Below are 22,834 nucleotides of genomic sequence, written 5' to 3'. Positions count from 1 at the left end.
TAAACTTGGGGTGGCGACAGCTAGACCGAGTTTGGTTCTAAGATAGATGAATTGAGAGTGACCAAGAGATTTTGTGAGGCAGTCAACAAGTTGTTCATTGGTAGGAACATATCTGATAGCAAGCTTGTGATTAAGAACCATATCATGGATAAAATGAACATCAAGTTCGATATGCTTTATTCGAGTATGAAACACAGGGTTGGAGGCTAAGGCACCAGAACCAATATTGTCATACCATAGGACATGTGTGTCATTAAAAGTGAAGCCAATCTCTCCAAGTAACTGGTGGATCGAGGTTATTTCAGCAAAAGCATGTGCAAGGACATGATATTCAGACTCTGTGCTTGATCAATCAACAACTGGTTGTTTGTTGGAGGACCATGAGATTAAAGGTGTACCAAGAAACACACAATAGGTAGCAATTGACTTGCGATCATTAACACTAGATGTCCAATCAACATCAGAAAAGGCAGTTATATTCAATGATTGACTCGGCTGGATTAAGAGATGATGATTCATGGTACTTTTGAGGTAGTAGAGAAAGCGTTTAACAACCTTCTAATGAATATCAATGGGAGCTTTTAGAAATTGGCTAAGTCTGTTAACGATGAAGGCAATATTAGGACGAGTGTTTACAAGGTATTGTAATGCACCAAGAGCACTCCAGTAGGGGGATGAGTCATCGAGAGGAGAGCCATTGTGTATCGATAAAGTTTGTCAAAAACAGTACGGGTAGGACATGGTTTGGCAGAAGACATGTTGAATTTGTGGAGCAGATTAAAGATAAATTTGGACTGGTTGAGATGAATGCCATTCGGTTGATATGTGATTTGGATATCGAGAAAATAATTCAGTTGTCCCAGATCTTTTAAAGCCAATCTGGAGTTAAGGGTAGTGATAAGTTGGGAGATAAATGTAGGGTTGTTACCCGTCATAATGACATCATAAACGTAAAAGAGGAAGAGAACGATGAGTGATGATCTGTGTAGAAAGTAGAGAGACACATCTGATTTGCTTACAAAGAATCCATAGAAGATTAGAAAATGTTTTAACTCATCATTCCATGCCCGTGGAGCTCGTCTTAAGCCATAAATGGCTTTGTTTAGCTTGCAGACATGGGTTGGTTGAGTAAGATCCTAAAAACCAGGTGGTTGAGGCATGTAGACATCCTCTTTTAGTATGCCATTTAAAAAGGCATTGTTGAAGTCGAGTTGTCGTAAGGTCCACCAATTCGACACAACAAGAAATAGGATAATTCGGATTGTAGATGCCTTTACTATAGGACTGAAAGTCTCTAAAAAATCAATGTCGAGTGTCTGATAGAAACTTTTAGCAACTAGGCGGGCTTTGTGTCGCTGAATTGAACCATCAACATTCTGCTTGAGACAGAAGACCCATTTACTGTTGGGGTTGATGCCCTAAAGTCTCGTGTCTTGTTGTTTGTAAATAGTTTGTATGAATGCTTGTGATGTATAATATATGATATTTTACTTCACTTCTTGATTTTGCTTAGTTAAATGTTTTATTTGCTTTACCACAAACCAATAGACTTAAAATCCCTGGTTATCTGTATGTAACTTAAGCATGTATGTGGTGACATATAAGTAGATCATGTCTTAAGTGATAACTAAAATGGTCTGTAGTATATGGATATAGGAGGGAAACCTTATCCTGGTAACACTGTGGATGTGGCCCCCTTTGTGGAATGGTCACAAGTGTTGTGACTTGTCACAGATGGTCTGATCCTGATCATTCGTGTAGGGGACATGTGAGCGGGGGCATCCTATACAAAGAGTTTGTATAAGACCTAACCACGAAGTGTTAACGTCTCGTTATATAACACCGTTCATGACAGAGGCTTCACTTCACTAGGATGACCATAGGTAACATAACCTCAATCCTGAGTGAGTTGAGAACTCCTGCCATTGAGGGAGATTCTTTGATTTGCATGGGTGCAGTGGCCATGTTGTCGACTTAAACCTACCATTTTGAGGATTCGTCTTATTTGGGAGTTGGGAACTCAATTACACAAGATGAAATTCACTTCTTCCCCGAAGCAAAGGCAAGTAGATAGATAGCTCTCTTAAGGGTTGATTCTAAGGCTTGAACGATGTAGAATCACACACCTTCTCTTAGCCCGAGAGGTGTTCACATATAGTTGGACTATGTTGTATTGTTCATTAGTGGGATCAGTGGTACTTAATGAGTGCGATGTAATTACAGGGGAAAAATGGTAAATTGGCCCAGCTATACTTACGAGCATCTGTGAAGGGTCATCGTACTCATGATTGGTTATATTCGATGGTCACAGAAATATATCTATGGTAAAAAGAGTTCAGCTGTTGGTCTTTAGTAGAATGCATGATAGTTAACGGATGGTGGATCTCGTGGCTAAAGAGTTTAGTCAGCTATTCATGTATCATTGGAGCTTCGAGCCATAGGTCCATAAGGTCCCCTTGGTAGCTTGGATAAAGTTGAGAATCAGTTTTTGGGTCAGTTTGAAATGTTCAAATTGACAAGAGAGAGTTTGATTATATATGATATAATTGACTAAATGTATGAGATACATTATTTTGGAGGAAATTGGATATAAATATGATTTATATCAAGTAGAGGAGAAATTACTATTGTAGATATATGATATCAAACTATAGGTCAAGAATATAATATGATTATATTCATTATTTAATTATTTAGGCAGTTATGAGATAATTGGTCGAGAATTTCTCTGGAATTGTGTGAAAGTGGGAAGATCGAATTCGGTTCTTGTAACTGATGAATAAAATGAAAATTGTTTTCATTTTGTAAAGAGACGCTGAAAATTTGCTAACGGTGTGAAAACTTTACGATCGCTTAGCGTTGAGAGCCTATGCGATAGTGCCCATCGTCCTAAACGACCGTACACCTGCGCACTAAATGATCGCACGTGATTTCTAAACAATCGTTTACTTTTTTAAACGATCGCTTAGCGCGCCGAGAAAACCTAAACGATATCTTACCATTTGCTAGACGATCGCTTAGCAAAACCTGTATGATCGTGTATATTTCTCTAAACGACAAGCACCTGACTATACGATAGTCATCTACTATCTCCCACTTGCTTGTTCGTACTACATGATCGTCTTTTCCTCCTCCTTCTACCAATTCCATCAAAGTTCAATCTTTGGATTCTCACTCTGAGAATACTGAGGGCTTCGAGTGGTGGTTTCGTCCCCGGTTGCTGTTGGTTTGTGCGGTGTTGTTCGTCTAGACGATCGTGGTGCTGTTAGGCGACTATTTGCTGGGCGATAAAGAGCATAAAGGAGTTGCTTCCGCTGGACTGAGTTCGAGTAAAGATTATCTTCAACTGGTATGTTTAGTCAGTCTTTTGTATTTTAATTGTGAAAGCATGCCTATAATTAGTGTCACAATGCATATCTGTTTGTTAGGATGTATGTGTGGTAATTCGGTCACAATGAAATCGGAAAGATCCGCATCCGCTCATAGATTCTCTTGTTTAAGAGTTCCTTCATTTACACCCTATAACATTGTATTGTGGTGAATTTGGAACAATAGACCAGGTGTTCAAACGATGTAGTGCAGAGAGTTCTTTGGCCATAGCTACTTTCCACTGTGGATAGAGAAGGGCATCAGAGATCTTACTAGGTTCGATGTGGACAGGGCTGGTGAAGTGGATGGGGTGGTAATAGTCCAAGCCTTTGGGCAAAAAATGCCCGTTTTTGCCCTGGTGATCATTGATGTTGGTTGAAAATGGGCTGAGGAGGACGAGACACAGATGAAGGAGAGACAGATGGAAAATTAGGGGTTAGTTGAGGATGAGGACTTGAAAGGCGGGTATTAGGTTTGAGGAGTCAAGTATGGATGAAGTAGTTGATGGGACCAAATCAGGTGAAGAGGCAGCAGATTGGATTGGGGAGTGGGTAGAGGGACATGAAGCATTTGTGGGGATGGATTAGGGAGTGGGCTCATATCCTGACATTGGATAGGGAATAGGAGATGAATGTGTTGGGCCTAAACTTGGACTGGGAGACATATGGATAGAAGATGATGGTTGTGTGAGCTGAGGTATAAGTGGAGACCTAAACCAGGATAGGATTGGGGTATAGGCTGATGGCACTAATGTGGCTAGTTTGGCGGCTCCAAAACCAGATTAAAATGGATACTTAGCTCCGTTGAAATTCACATGACGGGTGATATAGATCCGTCCTTCAACATTCAGGCAACGATGTCCTTTATATATTGGAGATGGCCCAAGATACCCACACTTTTCAGTGTGAAAATCAAATTTGTTCTTCTGATAAGGCCTTAGATTCGAGTAGCAAGTACACCAAAAAATGCAAAGAGAGTGGACATCCATGGATTTTCTATGAAGCAACTGTACTGGTGAGAAGCCCTATAGAGAAGAAGAAGGCAAACCATTAATTAAAGAAGTGGCCATCTGAAAAGCATACCACCAGAACTTGAGAGGTATGACTGCTTGAGCAAGAAGGATGAGGTTGTTCTAAACTATTTGGAGATGCTTTCGTTTGGCGTGTCGATTTTGGGCAGGCATGTGAGGGCAAGAAATATGTTTGAATTCCAAGTTGATTGCAGGCAATGATAATAAGTTTATATTCGCTTCCCCCATCAAGCTGCAGTATCTTAGGAGTAGAGTTAATTTGATTTGAGACTAATGTGTAGAAATCTTTGAACATTTGAAACACATCATTCCTCTGTCGTAAAGGATATAACCAGGTGAAATGGCTATAGTCATCGAAAAAGAGGATGTAGTATCTGTAACCATCTGCAGATAAAATTGGGGCAGGTTCATAAACATCGGTGTGAACTAATTCAAATAGCTTAGAGGCACAAGAAGCAGAGGTGGGGAAGGGGAGGGCATGAATTTTACCAAACTGACATGCTTCATAAAAGGAGAAACTATCATTAGATGAGATATGGAGGTTACAACTCTTGATAACTTTGTTTAAAGTCTGAGGGGAAGGGTGACCCAGTCTTTTATTCAAAATTGATTTGGTTGTGACTACATTGATGTTCAAGGGTGACTCATCAGTAAACAAGCGAAGGAAAAATTAGGTAGGGCATTCCGTGAACCATCAGATCTCACAACAATAAGGGTCTAGTACTTATTTATAGTATGTCCATGGATGGCCAATTGATACATTCCATCCTTAAGTATTCCCGTCGCTAGCATCTCCCTCGTAACTTTGTCCTTAACCATACAAGAATCAGAGTGAAATTCAACAACAATATGATTATCCTTGGTTAATTGAGAGATGCTAACAAGATTTTTAGATATGGAAGGAATACATAAGACATTGTTCAATTTGAGGGATCTGGATGGTGAGGTTAAGACAGTATTACCAATGTGAGAGATGGATAGAGAAGATCCATTAGCTGCAATGACTTGATCAGTACCTGTGTAATCATGTTGTTGAGGTAGATAATGGGGGTTGGTAGTGACATGGTTGGATGCTCAGTTGTCGGCATACCATGAAGGGTCAATTACAGTCTCTAGAGTGACCAATACAGAGTTTGCTGTAAATGAATTTTGTGGTAAAAAAAAACCTTGAGGAGTGTTGAACCTAGATGGAGAGCCTGTAGTCTCATGAAGGTGAATTTGATTTGGGTTGTTAAAGTCCTTGATATAACGCATAAAACAAACATTTGTTGTGTGTCCAACCTTGGAGCACACTTGACATATGGGTCGATTAGAGTATCCTCCACGTCCTCGACCTCTGCCCCAGCCACAGTTATTAGGAGTGAAACCTCTCTATTGGTTTTGATTAGGGCTGGAGGCAGGGTTTAAATTTGGCTGCCCTTTTGTCTGCGTCACATTTATAGAAGAAGATTGATTAGTATTAGAGGAGGACAATGACAAAGTATTTACTCCTGATTTTAGAGTTGTTTGATATTCTCGCCTTTTTTCATATGAAAGAGGTTAGATTGTAGATCAATCTAGGTTACATTGCATTTCCTTGAACAACAACCACCACGGGATTATATTCCTCATCAAGACCAGAAAGCTGAGAAATTAGGTCATTAATAAATATTGGACTACCGACAAGAGCCAAACTATCAACATATTTCTTCATAATGGTCAAATATTCTTCCATTTTGAGCGATCCCTTCCTTGTCTGCTGGAAAAGTCGTTTTAGATAGTCCATTTCGGCTTTAGACTAGACACCAAAGAGCTACTGAACGACGTCCTAGAGATCTTTAGAAAGATTGATAACCCATTACTTGAGTTCTAATTTCAGGTGACATTGAGTTGTATAGCCAACCAAGGAGAAGTGGGTCTGCTGCCACCCATGTTTCATAGTCCGGATTTGGACTTAGCTGCTCCTTCGAAGTTGTCTTATCGATTCTGGTTCCTTCACCGATTGTTACGGTCTCATTGTCTACTTCAGTCATTATGCCTATAAATTTGTTTGGGTATACTTTCACGCTAGTCAAATAACCTTCAAGACGATAGCTCCTTAGTATTGGCCAGATTAGGGTTTGCTAGAGTAAAAAATTAGTTCGATCTAGTTTAATAGACGTAACTTGGTTGAGCAATTGGTTTAGAGGAGGTCTAGATGGGCTACCATTGTTGGAGCTTGAGAAGATCGAGGGCTAAGTTGCCATTTTTGGCTTTGATACCAGGGGTTGAGGTTTGAAATAAACCGAAGAATAAAAGGCAGAAAGAGATAGATAAGATACTCAGGTTAATATCTTTTGTATATTGTATTTCCCTGTATCGTATTGACCATAGAAGGGGGATATATATACACTTGAAAGGAATCAATATTGTTACAAAAGCTACACGTGTAGAATGATAAGAGGCTAGATAAAAACGGAATAGAGAGAGGGGAAACGATAGGTAAGAAATGCCACATTATGAGCTACACCAAGGTCAACCATTGTTGATTCATTGATTGACCACCTTGTCATCTATCTTGACAACATTTACTCCCGTAAACTGAAAGTTCTCAAACATTCAATTTAATTAGGCTCATTAAATGAGCAGACTCCATTAACTTCCTAAATTTCTGAAACATAGATAACTTCAATGGTTTGATCATTATATCGACCGTTTGATATTCACTTTTGCAGTAGAAAACATCTATTGTTCCATCCTTCATGAGATCCTTTAGGAAATGAAACTTCACATCTATGTGCTTGCTTCTTACATGCAGAACGAGATTTTTTTTAAGAGTTTAATGGCTGAGTTATTGTCACAATAAATTGCAATAGCTTTTTCCTGTTTGCACTGCAATTCTTCAAGAATTTTCTTTAGTCAAATCACTTGACACACACATGAAGTTGATACTGTGAACTCGACTTCAGTAGTTGACAAAGTAACGATAGACTGATTTTTAATTGACCATGAAACAACCCTTGAACCAAGCATAAATGCGTAGTTGGAAGTACTTTTTCTATCATCTATATCACTTGCATAATCACTGTCAGTGAAACTAAGAAAATCTAACTTCATCACATTCTTGTAAAACATTCCAAATTCTTTTTGTCCTTGCAAGTATGGAAAAACTCTTTTGGCAACAAGGAGACATCTCTATTGGGTTCTCCATGTATCAAACTTACATAATGCATATGTAAGACCCTAACACTAAATCTAAAGTGGGAGGTTAAATAGAGAAGAAAAAAATCCTAAGGATATTGGAGCAAATAGTGGAAAACATTAATACTAAATTATCCAAAAAGGTGACCAAAAGACCAAACGCATATGGAAGGCTTAAATATGTTGAATGCAAGAGTGCTTGGAGGATGGAAGCAAGAAGACTTGAAAAATGGGCAAGGGCTTGCATACAACAAATGCAACGGCATGCGGACACAAGCAGGGCATGCATTCGAGGCATGCGTCGAGTGAGCTAGGCACGCAGGCCATGCGTCGAGGCCAAGTGCACAGGACATGTGTCGAGGCCAAGTGCACAGGCCATGCGCTGAGGCCAAGCGCGCAGCCCATGCGTCGAGCATGTATGCCGAGCGCCCTGCCTATGTGTCGAGCGGGCAAGCCGGATGCCCATCCTATGCATTGAGCGCTGTCGAGTAGCCATGCGTCGATGCCTTATGCCAAGTGCACGCCCATGCGGCGAGGCACGCCCATACGGCGAGACGCCCCTATGCAGTTGAACGCACTTATGCGGCCAAGCGCGCAAGTGCCTAAGCAGCACACCCATACGTCGATGGTTATCGTCGTGCGTCCATGCTTAGTAGGCCGAGCAAGCATACCTAGCAAGCCATGTGTCGAGGGTGAGTGGCCACCCTATTCGTTGGTGATGGCCAACTCATGTGATGGCTAAATGGGACTTTGATGAAGGAAGGGTGAGTTGCTATGCATTAAGAACAAAGGGTACGACTAATTGATGGAAAAACTCCAAGGGAAGATGCCAATAGTTATACGATCATAAGTCTTAAACAATTTAAGTAGAGAAATATGTTTAAGTATTTAAGTGATTTAGGTGGAAAAAGGAGGTTCACACAAAATCCTAGCAGGAGGTGGACAAAGGAGATTTCATGCAATGAAGGTCTTATCACCCTAAGCAGGAGGTGAGTGAAGGAGATTTCATGCAAAAAAAGGAAATTTTAGCTGGCAAATTGAGGTGAGAACAACTCAAGGTTAGGTTGGGTAGGCTAAGTGGTGGCCTCGATCGACGAAAAATAATAGTCGGTGACGATCGGCGGGAAATATAGTCAAGTTACCTAAGCATGACTAGCGGGAAAAGAATTGTCGATGTGCACATTGGCGGGAAAAGTGGGTTATAAGAAAGTTTCCATAAAAAGTTGTTATGATTGATAGTATGATGATATGAACATGCCAAGTATAACATGGAACTGAAGGATGATGATTGACTGAATTTACACATGATCATGCAAAAATTATACTGAAATTGTGATTATGTGATTGACTTCCTAAAAATATGTTTTGAAAAGTGATTATTATTTTAAAAGCACCACTGACTGGTTAGTAGCTTACACACTTCCAAATGTTTTCTTATATCCCCTCTCCCCCCTCCCCCTCCCAGGTAGCAAAGCGGAGCATTCAGGAAGGAGTCTACAAACCACCATAACACCGGGACTTAGTAAATTTCTAGGGCATGGCTCGGATCATGTGATAAAAGAATATAGGAAATTGAACTATATGTATGAAAGTTAGATAGATTATTGTAAACATGTTAAAGTCTTTAATAAATAAGGGGGGAAATGTTAAATTAAAATGTTGTCTTGGAATACTACTGGTGTATCTTCATGCTCTTGTTGTTGTTAAATACATCAAGCTACCAAAAATTTGTTTATAAAGAGTGTTGTTCACCTTTTTTCCTTCCTAATTCTTATGCAATTTTAATCCAAATTCAACTGGTGTACTAACTGAATTGCATTCATTTATTTGAAATCTGATTAATACATCTGGCATATACTTTTTCTGCAAAATCAAAATTCCAATCGGAGATTGCACCACTTCAATTATTAAAAAATAGTTCATCTTTCCAAGATCAGACATGTCGACTCAAGCCTCATAGACTATTTAAATTTCTCAAACATGGCAACATCATTTCAAATATAAATCAAATCATCAACATACAGGTATACAATAAGCATTTTTCCATATTCTTCAAGCTTAACAAAAAGACTATGCTCATATGGACATTTTTGAAATCCTTCATGTAGGAAATAGGCTTCAATATGGCTATACTAAGTGCGGGGAGCTTGTTTTAGCCTATATAGTGTCTTTTTCAATTTATAAACTTAATTTTCACATCCAAGCTTCACAAAATTAAGAGGTTGTTTGATGAATACCTTCTCTTGAAGATCGCCATGCAAGAATGTCGATTTACATGCAGCTAAAAAATGGGTCAAGAATTTTATGCAGCCAATCCTATCACCAATCTGATATTGTCATGTCGAGCTACTGGAGCGAACAATTCCTTGTAATCGACACCAAATTCTTGCTTGTAGCCTTTATCGATCAGGTTTGCTTTATATTTATCTACTTCGCCTTTTTCATTTAATTTAGTCTTGTAGACCGCTTCATGTTATAGCTTTTTTCCCTTTTGGAAGTTTAGTTAACTCAAAGGTGGTGTTTATTCAAATGACTACTATCTCATCATTCATCGATTTTTTGACAGCTTCTTCGGAGATTACTGGATCACAATCGAAAAACAAAGCAAATGAACAACTGGGTCATTAGATATGTCAATTCCAGTTACCACATAGTCTTGCATCTAAGCAAAACTTTTTCTGACTCGTTGAGTTCTTTCCACTGCACTAACAGCTAGAATTTCTTGAGTGGCAATTGCTTCATCATTTGTTTCAACCTGTTGCATTATTCCTTCATCTCCATCTTCAAAATCAACCAATATTTTTTGTTCATACTTGCATTCATCATAACTCCAGAATTCTGCCTCATTGAAAACAACATTGCGACTGATGATAATTTTCTTGATGATTGGATTGTACAGTTTATACGCCTTTGATTGCTCACAGGCACCAAGAAAAATTCATGTTTCTCCTTTGTCGTCAATTTTACTCCTCTTTGGATTTGGAACATGCACATATGCTATGCAACTAAAAATTCTGGAATGATCAACACTTGGTCTTCATCCACTTCAAGCTTTTTCTAATGTATGATTTTGAACAGAAAATGTGGGACTTTTATTCAACACATGGATGCTTAAATTAAAGGAATCGAATTCCTCATGGAAGCATGTGAACATCATACATTTGGAGTTCAATTTTGAAAAGAGAAAATACAAAGAAAATAAACAAAACAAACATATTAATTTAAGCATGCTGCTGAGAGACGAAGAAAAGATCACAATGAAATTACCCTTGAAAAAATTGTTCTTCGCATGCTCATCTTCTAAAGTCACGAACAAAGATCTTCCTCACGAACACAACAAGACTAAATAACTTTTCTTGGACACCACCAAAGCCTCCCTTGGCTATCTTCAAGATAAGGATCAAGACGGAGTTGTAAGCTCATCTACTTAATTTTAGTGAGGGAATTGGATTTCTTTTAGAGAGAGATTTTGAGAGAAAGAAGAACTACATAGAAGAAAATAACATACTGTCTCTTTTCAAAACTTTCTGTAGAATTATGTGAAAAAGGAGGAGGGAGGAGTTACAAAATAACTCTACCACTAATATGATGGAAGGAGTTATCCTTAATTTAATTTAAAGAATTACATTAAAACTAATTCCAATGTATATAACTTTATACTAAATTAAAATTTTATATTATATCATATATAATATAATCATCACAAGTTTATGAAAGGAATAGGTGACTACTCGCAACAGAGGGATCGTGTCCCAATTTTAATTTTAAAGAACATTGATTACACAAAGTCTAGAAACTAGAAATAATTAAACAACCCTAATTAAACATGCTTTTCTAACAAAAGACAAAAAAGAAGAAAGGGATTCATGGATTTTACCCTTGAAGACTAAAAATCTTCACGAATCCTCTCCGGTCACGAACAGATCAGACTCTCCTTGGAATTCACGAACACACAACCGTAGGTACGACGATGGACATTACCAATAGTTCTTCCCCATTATTCTTAAGGGTGAGGATCACTGAGAGGTGTGGGCTTCAGTAATCAATTTTGAAAGAAAGGGAGAAGGGAGAAATTTGTTTAAGGGAGGACATTGTTTCTGTAGAGAGTCTTCTTGGAGACAGAATGTGAAGTGAGAAGTCAAATAAAAATTTAAAAAAAACTTCACAACCCCTCAATGTTAACATGAAAAAAAGAGTTGAGAGATTACATAGGAGTAAGTTGTTATTTTTTCCAAAAAAATAAGTCCCTCCCTTTTATTATTTAAAAATAAAATTTCAAAATTCTCAACTTTGAAATTCAAGTAATAACCGCCTATATCATTGACATCCAACCATATGTTATATCATATATAACATATAACTTATAGTTTATATTTTATCATGTATAATATAACATATAGTTTGTCAATCTCTCAGTTAGACAATAGTATAAATATGAATCATATTCATATTAATTTTAACCTATAGTTTTTATATGAATCGCATTCATATAAATAATATTTGAATCATATTCATATATTTATTTCTATCAAACAAAACTTTATATTATGATGTATCACATATATTACTTTAATTATATTTTATATAATTGATTTCATTTAATTAATTTAATTTAAACTATTTAAATTAATCCAAAATTAATTCGATTATCACCAATCCTTATTGAGCTAATGAGGGGACCTTATGTACCTGTAGATTGAAGCTTAAATGGTACTTGATTAATTAATTAAACTCTTTAATTAAATTAATCAACTTCCATTAACTTCCAGTCATTCCACTAAAAATCGACAGCTGCACTCTTTGCACTATAGATATATTTATGTGTCCATTGAATATGACCAATTAACAGTACATTGACCCTTTACAATTGCTCGTAAGTACATTTGGGCCAAAATTAATGTTTTGCCTTTATAGTTACATCTAACTCCTTAAGTACCACTGATCCCTTTAATGAACAATAGGTTATAGTCCAACTATACCGAACCGCTCTCGAGCTAGGAGAGAGTGTGGTGCCACATTGTTCAAGCCTTAGAATCAACCCTTAAAGGAGAAATCTCTCTATTTACCCTAATGTTAGGGAAAAAGTGAATTCCTTCTTGTGTAGCTGTGTTTTCAACTCCCCAATCAGACGAATTCCCAAAATGGTAGACATATTGAATCAGTGAAACTGGCCACTCTCACCCATACAAATCAAAGAACTTTTTTCATGGGCAAGAGTTCACAACTCACTCAGGATTCATGTCAAGTCACCTATGATCATCTTGGTGAAATGTAAGTCTCTTCTAGCAACAATGTTATATGGAGAAACTATTTATTTTGTGGTCTGGTCTTATACAAACTCTTTGTATAGAATATCTCCGCTCACATATATCTACATGAATGATCAGGATCAGATCACTTGTAGCACTTTACAATAATTATAACAACTACAAAGCAGATCGTATTCGTAGTGTCACCAAGATAAGACACCAAATCTTATCCATCTACTACAGACCGTTTAGGTTATCATTTAAACATGATCCACCTATATGTTTCCACATACATGTTTAACTTACAAATGATAACCTTGGATCTTAGTTTATTAGTTTTTGGATTAATGCAAATAAATGTTGAATAAAATACCTCTGATTTATTAGAAAAATAAATTGTTTGTATAGTTACATTTACAAATTACAAGACCACGAGATTTAGAGCATCAACCCCAACAAACTATCACTTGTCCTAAAGCTAGTGGGGTATACATCATAAAAGTCAAATTAGTACAACCGTACACAAAAACAAAAAAACTAGGGCAGTTTAAATCATATTCAAACTATATTCTCTCACACAACCTATAGTTTTAATATGAATCATATTAATTTTAACCTTTAGTTTTATATGATTCTTATTCATATAATTAATATTTGAATCATATTCAAATATTTATCTCTCTCATTAAACATTATATTATAATGTATCCATATAAATTATATTAATTGCATCTCATACAATTAATTTTCTTTAATTAATTTGAATAATTGAAATTAATCTAACATTAATATATTCTTATTTAACCTTTATTGAGCTAGCATGACCTCATGAACCTACAAATTAGAAACTCCAATGATACGATATTAGTTAATTAAACTTTTTTAATTAAATTAATCAACATTCTTTTACTTGACATGCTCCATTAAAGGCAGACAACTGCACTCTTTATACTGTAGATATATTTATGTATCTATGGATATAGTCAATTAACAGTAGGATGACCCTTCACAAATTGTTCGTAACTACAATTGGGTTAAATTACCATTTTACTCCTTGTAGTTACATCTAATTCCTTGAGTACTACTAGTCATTCTAATAAACAATTAGCTATATCCCAACTATAATCTAGACCTCTCTTTGGCCATTGAGAGGTGAGGGCTCTCATTATTCAAGATTTGGAATCAGCCTTTAAAAGAGCAATTCATCTACTTTCCCCTATGACTGGAAAAGAGTGAATTCCATCTTATGTAGTTGTGTTTTCACCTCCCCATTCGGACAAATCCCAAAAATTATAGGCATATTGAGTCGGCAAACCTAGCCACTCTCACCCATGTAGATCAAATGATTGCTCTCATAGGCAAGAGTTCACAACTCACTCAAGATTAAGGTCAAGTTACCTATGCTCATCCTAGTGAAATGTAAGTCTTTTCAAGTAATGACTTTATAAAGTGAGACTAATCATTTCGTGGCCCGATTTTATACAAACTCTTTGTATAGGATACCCCGACTCACATGTCTCCACATGAACGATTATGATCAAATTGTTTGTAACACTTTACAAAAATTGTAACAATTACAAAGTTGGTCGTATTCGTAGTGTCATCAGAATAAGGCATCCAACTTTATCTACACTATAACAAATCTTACTTTCCATAGCATGTAACTATATCATTAAGATTATTCAAGCTAAATAAAAAGGTGTGTTTTAGCTAAAAATAAAGGAAAAAACTAGCAATTAATTGGAAAAAAAAAAGTCTTGTTCACATTACGAGAAGGGATTGGCGCTCATTTTACTCCCAAAATTTCATTTCCTTTTCCTTAAAAAATAGATATCATGTTTTCCCTTTCTCACAAGCAATTCAATTTCTTGCTTTCTTTATCCCAAAATTTCAGATCCCCATTTCCCTCACCTCTCTATGTTTTTCTTCTCCTTCATCTTCTTCTCCTACTCCTTCTCTTCCTCTTTCTTCTATTTGAGTTTGAAGGATCTCTTACCGAAGAGTTTTATGAGCGCGTTCGGATCGCTCTGATCTCACCGTGACCGAAATATACATTATACATTCAAACGTACAATTATGCAAACAAACAGTAATTATCGACATGCTATAAACAAGATAATAACAAGGGAATGAGTTGCCATACTAGTTGAAGACAATCTTCAATCTTTGGAACTCAATGCAGCGGAACCCTCTAAGCGATCTACCAATGCACAGCTGCAACGTCAACAACAGCAGCACGAACACAAACTCCGCGGGGACAACACCACTAGAAAAGAGCCCCGGGTATTCTCGACGTGAGAACCCAAAGCGTGGTCTTGGTAGAGGAAGAAGGAAACACGAATTTTATAGGCGATAAGTAAGTGGGAGGGAAAAAAACACTATCACATAGCACGATGCCGATCGTTTAGGAGAAGCTACACGATCGTGTAGATTTTACTAAACGATCGTTTAGGAAAAAAATATACGATCGTTTAGCAAAATCGGCACACTATACGATCGTTTAGAGAAGTTATCCGATAGTATAGGAACTAGCGTGCGATCGTTTAGGTGCGAAGTGGACGATCGTTTAGGCGGAGAGTTACTATCTTATAGGCTCTCGATTCTTTTAAGCGATCGTTTACGATATCACCAACGTGCACTCTCTCTTTCTTTTGGATGATGTTTGAACGATTCAAAAAATGAAACAATTTCATTTTTATTTCATCGGTTACAATAACCGACTCATTCCCACTATCCCAAGTTCAAACGTGATTTTTAGGTTAATTATCATATAATTAATAAACTAAAATATTAATAAATATAATCATATTATATTTTTAACCTATAGTTTGATATCACATATCTACTATAGTATTTTCTCCTCTACTTGATATAAATCATATTTATATCTAATTTCCTCCATAATAATGTATCTCATACATTTAGCCAATTATATCATATATAATTAACCAACCCAATTATATCATATATAATCGAACTTCTTCTTGTCAATTTGAACATTTCAAATTAACCCAAACACTGGTTCTCGACTTAATCCAAGCTACCCAGGGGACCTAATGGACCTGTGGCTTGAAGCTCCAATGGTCCGTGAATAGTTGATTAAACTCTTTAGCCACAAGATCCACCATCCATTAACTGTCAGACATTCCACTAAAGACCAACAGCTGAACTCTTCTTACCACAGATATATTTTTGTGTCCATCGGATACAACCAATCATGAGTACAATGATCCTTCATAGATGCTCGTAAGTACTGCTGGACCAAAATTACCGTTTTGACCCTGTAGTTATATCGGATACAACCAAATTAAGTACCACTGATTCCTCTAATGAACAATACAACATAGTCCAACTATGTGTGAACACCTCTTAGGCCAAGAGAAGGTGTGTGGCGCTACATCGTTCAAGCCCCGGAATCAACCTTTAAGGGAGCTATCTATCTACTTACTTCTGCCTCGGGGAATGAGTGAATTCCATCTTGTGTAGTAGAGTTCCCAGCTCCCAAATCAGACAAATCCCCAAAATGGTAGGTTTGAATTGGCGACCTGGCCACTTGCACCCATACAAATCAAAGGATCGCCCTCAATAGTAGGAGTTCTTAACTCACTCAGGATTAAGGTCATGTTACCTATGGTCATCCTAGTGAAGTGAAGTCTCTATCATGAATAGTGTTATATAATAAGACGTTAACACTTCGTGGTTAGGTCTTATACAAACTCTTTGTATAGGACGCCCCTGCTCGCATGTCCCCAACACGAATGATCAGGATCAGACCATCTGTGACAAATCACAACACTTGTGACCATTCCACAAAGCGAGTCGCATCCGTAGCATTACCAGGATAAAGTTTCCCTCTTATATCCATATACGATAGACCATTTTTGTTATCACTCAAGATATGATCCACTTGTATGTCACCACATACATGCTTGAGTCACATATAGATAACTAGGGTTTTACGTTTATTGATTTGTGGTAAAGCAAATAAAACAAGTAATTGAGAAAAATATTAGACGTGAAGTAAATATCATATATTATACAACACAAGTATTTGTACAAACTGTTTACAAACTATAGGACATGAGACTTTAGGGCATCAACCCCAATAGAGTCTTGTATGATACAACTCCAAATGTGAAATATTGAGCAAAGATCTTAAGTATATCCAACTTTGAACAGCAGATCCAAATGACGAATAGAAATATGAATGGTTAATGACTCGAATAAGTGTGAACGACAGATCTGGATTGTGAGGCGATCTCAAGAAACCAGGTAATAGACGAGCAACTTTGAATGGTGATTTTGCAGATCTGAACATGAGCAACTCGATAGAGAATGAAGAAAGAAGAATGAGTAAAAAAATTTAAGGATGACATGAGCAGACCGGTGAGCATCCTAGAAGCTAAGCAATTTCATGAGAGGAATAGAGTAGAAGTGTGGCAGCACGAAGAGTAATGGCTTTTGCAACAGAAGTCGAAGCTAAGGAAATCCCAAAATGTAATTAAGCTCATATAAATGAAACAAATTAGATTATATTTTCTTTGTGGTCTTGACAAGCGTACATAGTAGATTTCAACTTAACTTTCTCTAACTCGATAAAACTCTCTTCATATCATTTCTCACATGCAATCATTAAAGAAGATGGAAAAAGTGATAGCTCTCGAAAAGAGCTATATTTCCTTGCTTAATTTAAGCTTGTTAAGAGATTTTATGTGTTTATTATCTTATTTTATAGGTATCGAGCAATCAAGAGGTAGAATTAGCCATTTGATGAGAAACGAGGTTAATTTGAAGCAATTTGGTGGTGATGTGAGCATCTGGGCTTCAAAGAGTTGAAATGACCAAACTACCCCTATTGAGCATCACAATGCTCATCACATGCATAGGTCATGTTAGTTAACATGCAATTAGCAGAAGCAAACAGAATCATTAAGCACTCTAATTCAATCAATTTTAGCCACTAAGCAAATATATTCATAAACTAAAAGTAGGGTTCAATCTTCGAATTTAACTTAAATATTCACTCCAAGATATTGCATACCACTACTTGATCTTCTCTACTATCCTTTAGGACCTTAGATTGGATTGTGGGATAAAAAATGATTTGAAATTTGAGGGAATTTTTGGAAAGAAACTAGCCTTTTTGGTGTTCAAGGGTTGAGGAAGCAAAAATTCAGAATTTTTGCAAGCTTCCATGCAATTTCCAGCTGAAGTGAATTAGTTTTTATTAAATTCACTAATATGCAATCTAATTGCATGAGGACATGACACCAAAGCTCAATTGATTAAGTGGAATTTGAGCGTCAAATATGGGAGAAACCCATTCATATTGAAAATTTGATTTAAGATCAATTTTATTTAAAAATCAATTTTCAAATTTTAATTTAAATTTCCAAAACTTAGATTAAAACAAAAATTGATTTCATTATTTTGTTATTTGAGTTTTCATAAAATTCAAAAAATCAATTTAAAAAAATTTATTTCAAATAGTTTAATCAATTAAGATAATTTAATATCCAATATTAAATTATTAAATCACTAATTTCACAAATCATGAATTTCTATTCATGTAATTAAATATTTGAATCATATTTAAATATCATATAATTCTCCAATTTCGTTTAATTCTATAACTAAACGTGTAATTATATCGTATATAATTACTGATTCCCTTAATTTGAATTTGAACGATTCAAATTTACTCGTCACACTATTCTAAGGTTTAGTCCATTTGTGAGCTAGTAAGAGAACCTAATGGACCTACAGATCATGGGCTCCAATGATCCGAGATTAACTGGCTAAACTTTTTAACCTAATTAACCAACATTCGTTAACTACCGGGTTACTCCACTAAAGCTCAGTAATTGCATTCCTCTTACTGTAAATATACTTTTGTCCACTCGATATAACTATAATCAATAAATCAACGCTTCACAGGTTGTTCGTAATAACGGCTGAGTCAAAAGTTGTTTTACCCCCAAGATTACATCTTGTTCCTCAAGTCCCACTGATCCTCTAATGAACAATTAGTTTGTGATCTCATCACTAAAACGAGCCCCTCTCGAACCAATGAGAGAGTTTGGCCTCCCGTTCAAGATCCAGAGTCAGAACTTAAGGGAACAACCTCTCTACTATTCCTAAAAATGGGTAAGAGTGAATTTCGTTTTGCACCCTATGTCCCCAGCTATCTATTTGGTCTTAGCCCTAAAATGGGAGGTTTATTGAGCTGACGCTGTTGAGCCAACCCTCACCCATGCAAATCTAAGAATAATCCTGAATAAATAGGAGTTCATAGTTAGCTCAAGATTAAGGTCAAGTTTCCCAGGTCATTGCTTTAAAATAGTCTATTTTGAACAGTAAATAGCATTATAAAGTAAGAATGACTTATCTCTTAGTCCGGTCTTATAAAAACTCTTTGCATAAGATGCCTCCACTCGTTTGTAACACTTTACAATAATGTGGGCCGCATCCAATAATGTCCCTAGAATAAGGTACCCACCTTATCCATATACTATAGACAATTTTGGCTATCTACTCGAGCTTGATCCACTCTTATGTCTCTACAAAATGTCCACGTACTCATGTAATAGCCATGGATCTTATTTTATTGGATTTAGGTTCTTTTTAAAATGAAATGAGCAATTCATACATTCAATAACAACTTTATTGAATTAAAACTTCAACAACATCTATATTGATTAATAGAATAAGTTTATTGTTTACAAACCACGAGTTTTAGGACATAAAACCCAACAAGTCCAATGCTCGCCTGATACTGAGCAATAGTAGCTGAATGTGTAGAGTAGAGTCGTGTTGCAACATTACGATGATTGACGGAACACCAGTAGCCACGCGTGGACACCTGTCGCAATGGACAATCGATCCAGCGTTGCAGCGCACCCTTGACGATCAAGGTCTCAATCGACAAGAGCCTTGCAACACTCTTCCTAGTGTTGCAGCACTGCGATTGATTTCTATATAATCTCTCTTTAATTTTAGGTCATTTATACTATCTTTTGGAGACTAATTTGATAAAGGTCGAAGTGGAGCTTCAATTTCCTTCTTCTCCCTTTAGATACTAGCATCTTAGCTTAGGATTTACATTTTTTTGGGTTTTAAATGATGGATTGAACTTTTCCTCTTCCTCTTGTCTATGGGATGTTGAGGTAACTTCTATTTAATTTTTAGAACAAGAATCTTATGTATTTTTCTTGAGATCTTTGTTCTTTAGACTTAATGCATAATTAATTTATGTTTTCTTGAGTCTTGCTTGATTTTGATATATATTTGTATGTTGGATTGATGCCCTTATCATGAATGTATGTCTTAGCTAGTTGATTTCGGGCTCACACGTTTCTCTAATGTTCTTCAATGCTTAAAATCACCCCAACAACAAAGGGTTGAATGTGTATGCTAGGATTTATAGTCTAATCTTGGATCTTAGGATGCATGCTTGATCTAGGTTCAAGGATAAATCAGTTGGTTGAGGTAGGGCTTTCCCATTAATTAATCGACACAATGGAATCCTAAATCTTAATGCGCATGTGCTTAGTCTTAATTGATCGCTATCAAACTGAATTAGGATTTAATGCATGTAGTTTACCTAGGACGCTTTCTTAGTTTGGTGCTAGCTAGTTGTCCGCCTCTGTAGAGGCTAGCTTGGTTGTGTCAAGCAAGTGTTGTGTTCACATAAATCGATGGTATGTCCAATTAACGGATTTTGATGATTGAAATTATACATAGGATCTCTCTCACACTCAAAACTAGATAATTCCTATCCCTAGTTTAAATTTACCCTCGCATTTTATGTTTCACGTTTTTATCCCTTTCCACCTGAACCTCTCATTTACCGCTCTAGTTAAAAATTAACTTAAAGAAACAAATCGCGCTTCCTTGCGGATCGACCCGTGCTTACCACTGTTACTACGTCTTTGTAGTAATAGGAGTAGTTCGGTTTTATAAATTTTCTTTTGATCTTTGGCTCTTTATGGGAATTAAACGATACCAAAAAGGACAATGTCAAAAAGTTGTAAAAAAGAAGAAGATAGAACACCACCACCCAAAGAGCCTATATCCACTTTCAAGAGAGTCGGAGATTTATTCTTGTTCATCCAAGAGCAGGAAGCAAAAGAGGATTACAAGATGAGTACAATTTTACTCCCTCTGTTTTCAATACGATTCACAAATGAACCCAAATTACTTTCTAACAAAGAGTTTTCATATTCTTTGTATTCTTTAACTGTTACAAAAGAACTATATTTGTTTTGAGTTTGTTACTAAACTTTATTTTAGTTAAAGGGTCAATTGAGATGAAATTGATGAAGCTAATGCACAGGGAGACTTCGACTGTGGTTTCAATATTAGGTGATTTTACTTCAACAATTTTAACACTTTTGTATTATTGATGAAACTGATTGCCTATTTTACAAGGAGAATTACAATGGAGTTTATATACAGAATTCAATGACCAAAATAAGAAAAGTGAAATCCAGCCTAATTTGTGGATCAAAATGATAAATGAAAATTAGGAAAAATTATGTTAATAGTGCCTAATCCAACTTCTTCATTTAAGATAATTGCTTATGAGTTCAATTTGTAAGTGCTTTTACTAAACTGGTATGAATGATTAAAAAATATCCCTATTTCATTTAGGCGCTCACTGAAACGATGGGGAGTGAAAATACATTCAGGCACTCGCCTATTTCACTGCACATTTTTTCTATTTTCTCTCTTTAATCCGAACATGATAATTTTCTTATTTGAATGTTGAAAGGTTTTCATTTATGATTTTGTTTTTCATCCTTTACATGCCCGTGTCTTATTTATATGTTTGGAAAAATTTGACCCTTCAAGCAATATATTAAATGATCCTTACATTTGAAACTTCAAGCAAAGAATCTTGGTCCTTCTCTTGATAATAATGAATTGTGGTTCTAATAACATTCTAGTGAAGTTCCTTTCCTTCGTTGATAGTATTTTATGTCTAATCTCAAGTTGTTTACGATGATAGGTAGTATTATATCTGGAGAAACTGGATGTAGTAAGACTACACAACTTCCTCAGTACCTTTTAGAATCAGAAATTGAAACTGGTTGATGAGCATTCTATAGCATAATATGCACTCAACCTCGATGGATCTCTGCTATGCTTGTTTCCTAAAGAGTACCATGAAGCCCTTGGTGAAACAGTAAGCATTCCTCCTCCAAGGTGCTTGGATATACGTGCAAATAATGCATTAACTTCATGAGCTACAGTACATTCTAAAATTTCTTACTCTTAATCTTTACTTCCATGCCGCATCAAAGATTTTTTGTAGGTTGGCTACAAAGTTTGATTAGAAGGTTTGAAAGAAAAAAACACCTACTTGTTGCTATGCACCAATGGTATATTACTTCAGAGGCTTCTAAGTGATCGTAATCTAAATGGGATTACCAATGTCTTTGTCGATAAAATTCACGAGCGAAGCATGAACGATCCAATTGATCAAGATGTACAATGAGGATCGTATCCATACGATATTGTACTTTTCGACAAATATAATCTGTTTCGTTCGTCGAGTGCCCCACCCGGTTCACTGGGCTGTTGGCCTACCAAGCACTTGCTCGCAACACAAGGTTTGGTTTACAGGTTTCGGGCCTTTTCTTTGATTTTTTTTTTCTTTTTGGTGTATGTAACTGATTTTGTCGGGAAGAACTAAAGGTATGGCCTCTTTTACTTATGTTGACTATTTTTAAGTATTATTAATCTCTATATTCATTTTACTGTGTTTCAGATTCTGTTGATTGTCTTGAAGGATCTCCTTCCACGTCATCGAGATTTAAGATTAATCATCAAGGTTTAAAAGGTTAAAAAAAAAAAAAAAATCTTATTTTAGACCCTTTCTTGTTTGTAGATCAAATTTAACTTTTGATTTCTTTGAACATACTTCACCTGATTTCCTTAGTTTATTATTTTGTCCTAATATTTGTTAATATTTTCTGTTATTGTTGGTTGTTATTGTATTATCCTTTTGTGTATTGACACTTGT

The sequence above is a fragment of the Benincasa hispida genome, chromosome 1 (genome assembly GCF_027475165.1).
Source record: "Benincasa hispida cultivar pf3 chromosome 1, pf3_genome.v1.1, whole genome shotgun sequence".
In the NCBI taxonomy this organism is placed as follows: Eukaryota; Viridiplantae; Streptophyta; class Magnoliopsida; order Cucurbitales; family Cucurbitaceae; genus Benincasa; species Benincasa hispida.
This window is presented reverse-complemented; position numbering follows the sequence as displayed.